Here is a 9,108-nt window from a genome sequence, read left to right as displayed (position 1 = left end):
GTTTCTTTGTTCTTGGCAGTTATGATGAAATGGTGGGGGTGGGGCTGGAGTGATGACAACAAAAGTAGAAGCAAAACCCATACTTTGGTGTCTTGAGTCATTGCCATTCGTAAATACTTAGTATACCACTCCATTTCACACACCTGCACTCACCTTTTCCATGGGACAGATGGCTACTATAATCATTATGGTTATAGAATTATTATGGTTGTAGACTTATTATGGTTATAGACTGGATATAAACAAGATTTTCAGATAATTTAGTCCAAATCCCCTTAATTTGCAGTTAAGGAAATTGAAATCTATACACATGCAAATATGAAAATTTTATCTTCTCCCATAGCTTGTTCCTTTGTGCCAGAAATTCTGGAACATTTTAAGCAGAAGGAAATAGGTACCAGCTATTTCAAAACAACCTACAAAGATGACTAGAATTACAGTCTGAAACATTTTAAGCTGTGCTTTTAAACTGATTATTTCCAAGTTCCTGAAAAAAACAAAACAAAACCCTTAAATTCAAAGAATTTTTCCAACTCCTACATTTCCTTTTGAGGAAAATCTTAATTTGGCTGATAGAAGTAGAAAAAAGTACGTGGAAAGCCAGACCACCCCTCAGGGACACCTCTGTCTTCCTATTTGGGGAGGCCTAGAAAAGGGGAGGTGTTTTTTATTAGTAAGGGGTGCTATGGTCCACTTTATGTGTCAACCTGGCTGGGCTATGGTACCCAGGGATTTGGTTTAACACCAGTCTAGATGTTGCTATGAAGGTATTTTTCAGGTGTGACTAACATTTCAATCAGTAGACTTTGAATAAAGCAGATTATCCTCCATAACGTGAGTGGACCTCACCCATCAGATGAAGGTCTCAGAAAAAAAAAAGACTGAAGGATCCCTAGGAAGAAGGACCTCTGCCTCCGGACTGCCTTTGGGCTTGAGCTGCAATATCAGTTCTCCCTTGGTCACCAGCCTGCTGGCCTGGCCTGCAACATTCAGACTTGCCGGGCCCCACAATTGCATAAGCCAATTAAAATCAGTCTCTTCTTCTCTCTCTTTATCTACATACATATGTCTATAGGTATGTAAATTTATATACACACACATATCCTACTGGCTTTGTCTCTCTGGACAAACCTTACTAACACTAAGGGTGTCACAGTGAGCCTGACAGTGGCCCAAAGAATGGTTTAGCCCTGACCACCACGTTTACTGGGAGAGACTCTGAACTTCCCAAGGCCAGCAGCAGGAGACACAAGTGACCAAGCCTGAGACTTACCACCTGGTTGGAGTAGCCTGGTCAGTGCAGGATTTCCTGGGGAACCTGAACATCGTGTCTCATCTATCTCCCTTTGTGCCAATGGGACCTTCCGGGCCACAGAGGTTTTCCTGGCAAGGCACCAACTCTGAGAGGGAAAAGCCAGGGGGAACAGTAATGACAAGCCCAGAGTTAGGGTCCTCTCTGTTCAAGGCCAATTTTTCCTATCAAGACTTGAACTAGCACACTGCAGCAGGACTCCCAACTCTTATGGAAAGAAATGTGAACTTAACAGTTACAGGTCTCTTGGCAAGAAGAGAATTTTTTTGTTCTCCATCCATTTCCTTATCTGTTTTTTGAGGTGCAGTGGTCCTCTCTGTTTCAAATGAGACTGTTCTGTACCTGGCTGGGACCTCCAGGTCTCATGAAGAGAAGGTGAGTGTATGAACTGGAGGGACAGGCATAGAGCTGTTCTTGGACTCTGGATAAGATCATTTTGTTCTGAACTTTAGTGATGCAGCAAGTGCCACAAGGTAGGATTGGCATTGTTTCCGGGGTTCAGCAATGTCAGAGTGTCCCTGCAATTCTTTTGATCTTTCATCCATGGTCACAGAGTGGCTGCTTCCATTCCAGGCAAGACTTTCTTCCACATTCACGGCAGGAAGAAGAGGTACAGAGCCACACAACAGAAAAACAAATGCTCTCCAAATATCCCCAGCAGACAGTTGCTTATGTCTCATGGGCTAGATCTTGGATGTCTGGCCACTCCTAGCTGCATAGTTGCAAGGGAGCCTGGGGAAATATTTGGTTCTTCTAGTCTCTGTAGCAGAAGGAAGAAGAACTTTATAGTATAGCTGTGTTTGATATGAATCTGAATCATACATTTTTAAATTAGTGTGATAAAATATTTTTGCATATTATGGGAAATTTTTGATATAATGCAACCCACACCCCACACCCCTCCCACAAATAAACTTTTCTTTGAGGGCCACCCTGTAGTTCAGGGTTTTCAAAATTGTGGGTTATGAAGTTTATTTAATGAGACTCAACTAGAGGGAGGAGGAGATAGAGGAAGAGAAAAGAAGGGTGAGAGAGATTGAGGAAGAGGAGAAGGGTGAAAAATGGAAAATAATAGAAAATATCAGGATGAAACTTTTGTTTCAGCTAGACATTTTTTTCTTTACTCTTAGTTGCAGTCAAAAGAGATTGAAATCTACTGTTACAGAGCATGCAAATAACACGTGTTTCAAGAGACTTTTGCACGCATGGCTTTGTACAACTCTGACCATAGCAAGCTTAAGCATAGCAAACTTGGTCCCACACTCATTTAGCATCTTTATTAACTTGGTGTCTTCCCTGCCCCTTCTTCTCAGGCTTCAAAGATGTATCTTCTGCTTAACAAATTCCACGTGTTCCTGCTACTTCCTTGCCACTTTTTTTTTCATTGAGGTGTCATCCACCTGGAACTGATAGCCTACATTCATAACATCCATTTCTTCTCCTCCATTTCTCCGAAGAAATGGCTTCTATTTCCTCCCATCCCAATATGCACTCTTAAAAGATCCTTCATGTCAAATTCAGTCTTTCCTGCCAGCCAATCAAAATTCCTCATCACTTTGTAGAAGTGTGTGTTTTCGTTGGTCGTGCTCACCTTGAAACACTTTCCTCTGTGCTTTCTGATATACTCTTCTGACTGCCTTTCTCCCTTTCCTTCATCAACTCTGCTTCCTCCTGCTCTTTAAAACTGGGCTTCTGCCTTTTGCTCTCTTCTCTTGCCACCTCTGTCTTTTTGTCTGTCTCTTTCTCTCTCTCCCTCACCATCTGCCTCTTCTTCCCTCTCCCCCTCTCTCTCCTTCTCTGAGAGCTTGTCTCTCTCATAGATAAAATGATCATCACCTTTATGCTAATGATTCTACTACTGTATTGCCAGTTCTATTCTCCCACTCTTATCCTGTACCCCACTCTTGGAAATCATGAACTCAGCATATCTGAAATGAGGGGAATCACTTCCCCACTCAAAACAGGTTTTCCCTCCCAATTTCTCTAGCTCTATAAAATGTGCAACTTTTCCAGTGGCCCAGGCAGGCCTCATTGAAGCCATCTTTGCTTCTTTGCCCTTTTTATCCTTCACATCCTCCTAAAAGAACAGTCCCATGTCATGGGGCATGGAGTAGATTCACTTGCTACTTGTTCTGCCCACTGGTGGAGTGAAATCAACTGAGAGGGCGTGGACCTACCCTACCATTCCACTTTTTTTTTTCTCATCTAAGCTAACGATTAATTCCTGGGATTTATTTCTTTGAAGAGAATCATTATTTTTGAAGTTCCAGATGCAAAATCCATTATCTCTTAATAGGAAAACATCCATTTTTTATTCCTTTAAGCATTTGTCTTCAAAATTTAAAACAATGCTGAGATATATTAAACATGTAAATTATTCCCCCCATTTAAGAAACTATTTGGGGAAAGCAGCATGTAAATCAATGAAGTTAGAATATGCCCTCATACCATACACAAAATAAACTCGAAATGGCTTGAAGACTTAAATGTAACACAGGATACCATAAAACTCCTAGAAGAGAACATAGGCAAAATATTCTCTGATATAAATCATAGCAAAGTTTTCTTAGGTCAATCTCCTAAGGCAATAGAAATAAAAGCAAAAAGAAACAAATGGAACCTAATCAAACTTACAAGCTTTTGCACAGCAAAGGAAACCATAAACAAAAGGAAAAGACAGCCTATGAAATGGGAGGAAATATTTGCAAAAGATGCAATCGACAAGGGCTTAATTTCCAAAATATACAAACAGCTCATACAACTCAATAACAACAACAAACCAAACAACTCAATAAAAAAATGGGCAGAAGATCTAAATAGACATTTCTCCAAAGAAGACATACAGATGGCCAATAGGCACATGAAAAGATGCTCAGCATCGCTAATTATCAGAGGAAGGCAAATCAAAACTACAATGAGGTATCTCCTCACACTGGTCAAAATGGCCATCAATAAAATGTCTACAAATAACGAATGCTGGAGAGGGTGTGGAGAAAAGGGAACCCTCCTATACAATTGGTGGGAATGTAAATTGGTAAAACCCACTATGGAAAACAGTATTGAGGTTCCTTAAAAAACTAAAAAATAGAGTTGCCATTTGATCCAGCAATCCCACTCCTGGGCATATATCAGGAGATAACTCTAATTCTAAAATATACATGCACCCCAATGTTCACAGCAGCACTATTTACAATAGCCAAGACATGGAAGCAACCTAAATGTCCATCGACAGATGAATGGATGAAGAAGATGTGGAATATACATATACATGTATATATACATATACAGTGGACTATTACTCAGCCATAAAAAGAATGAAATAATGTCATTTGCAGCAATATGGATGGACCTAGAGATTATCATACTAAGTGAAGTCAGACAGAGAAAGAGAAATACCATATGATATCACTTATATGTAGAATCTAAAATATGATACAAATGAACTTATTTACAAAACAGAAACAGACTCACAGACATAAAAAACAAACTTGTGGTAACCAAAGAGGAAAGGGGGTGGGGAAGGGATAAATTAGGAGTTTGGGATTAGCAGATACAAACTACTATATATAAAATAGATAAACAACAAGGCCCTACTGTATAGCATAGGGAACTATATTCAATATCTTGTAATAAGCCACAATGGAAAGGAAAAAATATATATATATGTATACACACACACACACACATACATGTATAACTGAATCACTTTGCTGTACACCAGAAACTAACACAACATTGTAGATCAACTATACTTCAATAAAAAATTTTTTTTAAAGTTTATTTGGCAATACATCTAAAGAGTCATGAAGCATTTGTACCATTTGACAAAATAATAAAAATTCCAAGAAAAGAACAGGCTAGAATCTAAAGGTATTCATTATGGACCTATGGAAAAATAGAAAGCAACCTAACAGTTAATAGAAAAATGGCTTGGTAAATTATGCATGAGAAATTACCAATTTCAATTAGATATGATGCAGCCATTAAAAGTGATAATGGCAAAAATTAAGTAGCAACCTAAAAATGTACAGAAGAAAAACCCAGAATATGAATTGTGCTTCTGCTATGATTACAGCTAAGTTAAAATTAGGTATGCATTCTGGCAAGAACTGGAAAGAAATTTGGAAAAATAATTTATTTTATTTTAAGATGGTAGAATCTGAATCATCTTTTAAATTTCATTTTCATTTCTTTATTTCAAAAGGCATGGCATAGGCAGTGGCTGTGTGGTGTGGACTATGACTTACGGTGAAAAATATATTTTATATCCTCTACTAGGATACACACACACACACTCATATATGTAAATTGTATTTCATTATATTGTCATTATAAGATACATAATTTTTTACATAGTAACATGTCTAAAATTGGGATGCATGTTACAGTTGATGGGATCTTGAACTAATAAATGTCAACCTTTTTTTCTCTCTTGTAGATACATAAATTCATGGTGCCTGTCATAAGTTTCATGACACAGTTACCGTATATGATATATTGTGACATTTTCTCTTCTTTTCTGTTCTATTTTGTATCTTTTAAATTTTTTAATATTGGAAGCAACTCACTAAATTGAGTTTTACAACTCATTAATGCAGAAGCTGGCAAACTATGGTCGGGTTTTTGTATGGCACATGAGCTAAGAATGGGTTTTGAATACTTGGAAAAGAGAAAAAGAAGAACATTTCATGATATGCAACAATTAAAAGAAATTCAAGCTTCAGTGTCATAAATTTTTCTTGGAACCCAGGCATTCATTCATTTATATATCATCTATGACTACTTTAACATTGCAACGGCAGACTTGAGTAGCTGTGACAGAGACCATATGGCTACAAAGCTTGAAATATTTATCATGTGGCTCTTTATAAATCAAGTTTGCAGAATCTACACTAATGTATGGCAATTCATTGTTTAGAACACTCCTGATGTAGTAGCAGGAACACAGAGAAAGAAGATTTGGATCCAAATTTTGGCTCCACCATTGCTACTACACTTTCATTTACAAATATATAGCATGCTTACCTGATAGTGGTGAGTTTTGTGTGATCATTTATCTAAAATGCTTGGCCCATAGTAGCTATTTGAAAAGTGTTAGGCATTTTTCCTCTTTCCTTTTAAATTTTTCTTAAGCCATGACCCCCACGATTTTCCATCACAGATAATGATAATTACTACCATGCCACCATCCCCTTTCCAGGGCAGTCTTGAGGGCAAAGTCCAAAGTGGTCTTCCACAAGTGTGAAATTTTTGATGTTTCACATTTTATCCTAAAATTTCAAAGGGGTTTTTCATTCTATTCCAAGGTATATCCATGTTTGTTTCAATACAAAAGTAATTTTTAGGTCGAATAAAATGGGCAGTCCTGGAAGACTCACCATGTTTGTCTTGGGGCTTTGTGTGTATCTTTGCTCAGTGCCATGTACCTACATTTCCCAGTTTGAGAAGCACAGGTTTATACATGAGATTTGTTGTGTTGTCATTGTTTTAAGAACTTTCTTTTCCAAAACTCACCTTTGTCATTTGGTTGTAGTTAATAGGAGTGAAGAGAAGCATTTTTAAAGGAGGCCATTCAAGCTGGGTTTGAGAATGGAAGATGCTAGTACCTAGGAAGAATCATTAAAACCAAAGATCAGTCCTGAGCTTGCAGGTGCAAAGCTGATGTTTTCTGGAGTTCCCTGAAGCAGTTAGGATTAACTGGACTCAGCTGATGGAGCTCACAAGAGACCCATGCCAGAGGTTTATTGAATGATTTGCAAAAGGAAATTATCAAATGCACTGGAACAATATCATTGCTTTTTCTCCCTACAGATAAAGTTATATGGAAAGCCAAATCACAGCCAGAAAGTTGCTTGCTGAGTATAGAATCAAAGGAGTATCTGAATGATCCTCATGGCTATTGTATCAAACTCAAAAGTCTTGGCATATCCATTTGCATGCTGGGTGCGTGCCTACCAATCAAACCAGAACACCCGTGTTCATCAGTCAGAGTCCCCTATACAGTGCTAAAGGTAGCTGACACATTACATTCTTAATCTTGGGGTTTTTCCCTTTCTTGATTCCAAGCCAGCCTTCCCCTTCCTTACCAAATACACTTCTGCTTACTCATTCTTTCTTCAGATGTTAAAACCATTGATTAGCATACAGTGGTGTAATTCAAAGTGTATCCCATAGAATAATAAATAAGCTTGGAAATTTGGGGGTAAGTGAAGTTAAACTGTTTATTTTTGTGGGACTTCTCAGAGTTTTTATGTATTAATGTGAATCATGAAACTCCAAGAAGGGAGCCTACTATATGACATGTCTCAAACTTTTTTTCTGTATATTTGATTTCTCAGAGTATCTCTCAGGACTAATAGAAGTAGGAAATGCTGGGCTCCAGTTCTCTTCCCTTCACATTTGTTCAAGTCTTGATAACATTATAGGTCCTAGTCATACCATCAGCCTAAAGAAATCCTACCGTGTTAGAGTGACTTCTGCAGGAAGATCATCTTATCTGGTTTATATTGAATCCATCTGCTTAAATTTCTGAGTTGAAATGAGGTCACCTAACATACTGATACATTCATATAACAAATATATATACATATATATGTATTTTTTACTAAAATGATAGTAACCACATTTGAAAAATAAATTGGCTAAAGGAAGGATTACTGCTATCCTCACCATCCGAATTCAACAATGAGCAAAAAAACTAAGGATTTCTTTTGTATGCTTAGAGTTTCTCCTCAGTAAATAAATTTTTAGAAATTTTACCTAAGTCATTCATTTTAAAAAATAATTAAAATACCTAGTTTTCACTGTTTTGATATTCATGTCTTGCTTTAAAATCATCAATTTAGAAACATCTTCCAAAAGGTTTTCTAATCCTTTCCCATACATACAGAAAATATGGTGCTTAATCCATCTGAAATATGTTCACCTGCTACTATATTTAAAGACATTTCCAAGAAAGGGAAAGACACAATTTACTGTCATCAGTTATTCTTTCTAGTGTCTGCCTATCTCCTCCACCACAATGGTTGCCTTCCTTCCTGCAATATTTGGGGAAAGGGAAGTATGTTTCAAGTCTACATCTAACTAAGTCTGTGCAGCTTCTCCATTGTCCTATGGCTTCTACCCAGAGCTCCTAGGGTCGTCTTGGGCCTCTGTTCACTTCACTCTTGGTCACTGCCCAGAATTCTGGGCTGCAATGCCAAATGATTTCACCAGGAGGTGGGGTAGGGGTAGGGGGCTCAGGTAGAGGAGGCCACAATTGCCTCACTGTTAAGCAATAGAATTTTACTGGATATTTGTGGGTTTAAAAAAAAAAAGAAGAAGAGAAATTTCAGTTCATCCCCAAACAGGAAGCAATATTAGACATTACTCTTCTTATAAATCCAATGTCTTCCCTCTCACTCATAGTTTCTCAAGCCAGGCCTGCTGCTATGCTACTGGGAGCTGCCTCTCCTTTTTCTGTCTTCCTAGATGTCAGCTTAACATCCCCCAATTGCTGTTACTTTCTAGTGCAGAGAAAACTATCCATCTAACCCAGTGGTTCTTCACTGGAGACAATTTTACCCCTTCCCCAGGGGAAATTTGTCAATATCTGGAGACAATTTTGATTGTCATGACTGAGCAGTGAGGTTCTACTGGCATCTAATGGGTAGAGGCCAAGGAGGCTGCTAAATATCCTACACTGTACAGGACAGGTTCCCATAACAAAGAATTATCCAGCTTAAAATGTCAGTAATGCAGATGCTGAGAAACCCTGATCTAATTCCAAACCAAGCCAACCAAACCAGGAACAGGGA

At 38.1% G+C, this 9,108-nt stretch overlaps 1 long non-coding RNA gene across 1 annotated transcript in view; it reads right to left on the bottom strand.

The window, feature by feature from the left end:
• Positions 1–6,844: 6,844 nt before the first annotated feature.
• LOC131755383 (uncharacterized) overlaps positions 6,845–9,108 on the bottom strand; it is an 89,874-nt gene continuing 87,610 nt past the window's right edge. The window contains exon 4 of the long non-coding RNA XR_010840102.1: positions 6,845–6,918. This is a non-coding gene — a long non-coding RNA (uncharacterized lncRNA). The remainder of the gene's footprint in view (positions 6,919–9,108) is intronic.

Source organism: Kogia breviceps, chromosome 4, assembly GCF_026419965.1.
Source record: "Kogia breviceps isolate mKogBre1 chromosome 4, mKogBre1 haplotype 1, whole genome shotgun sequence".
NCBI classification, from domain to species: Eukaryota; Metazoa; Chordata; class Mammalia; order Artiodactyla; family Physeteridae; genus Kogia; species Kogia breviceps.
The sequence above is the reverse complement of the archived record's forward strand: the minus strand, read 5'-3'. Positions and strand labels throughout refer to the sequence as shown.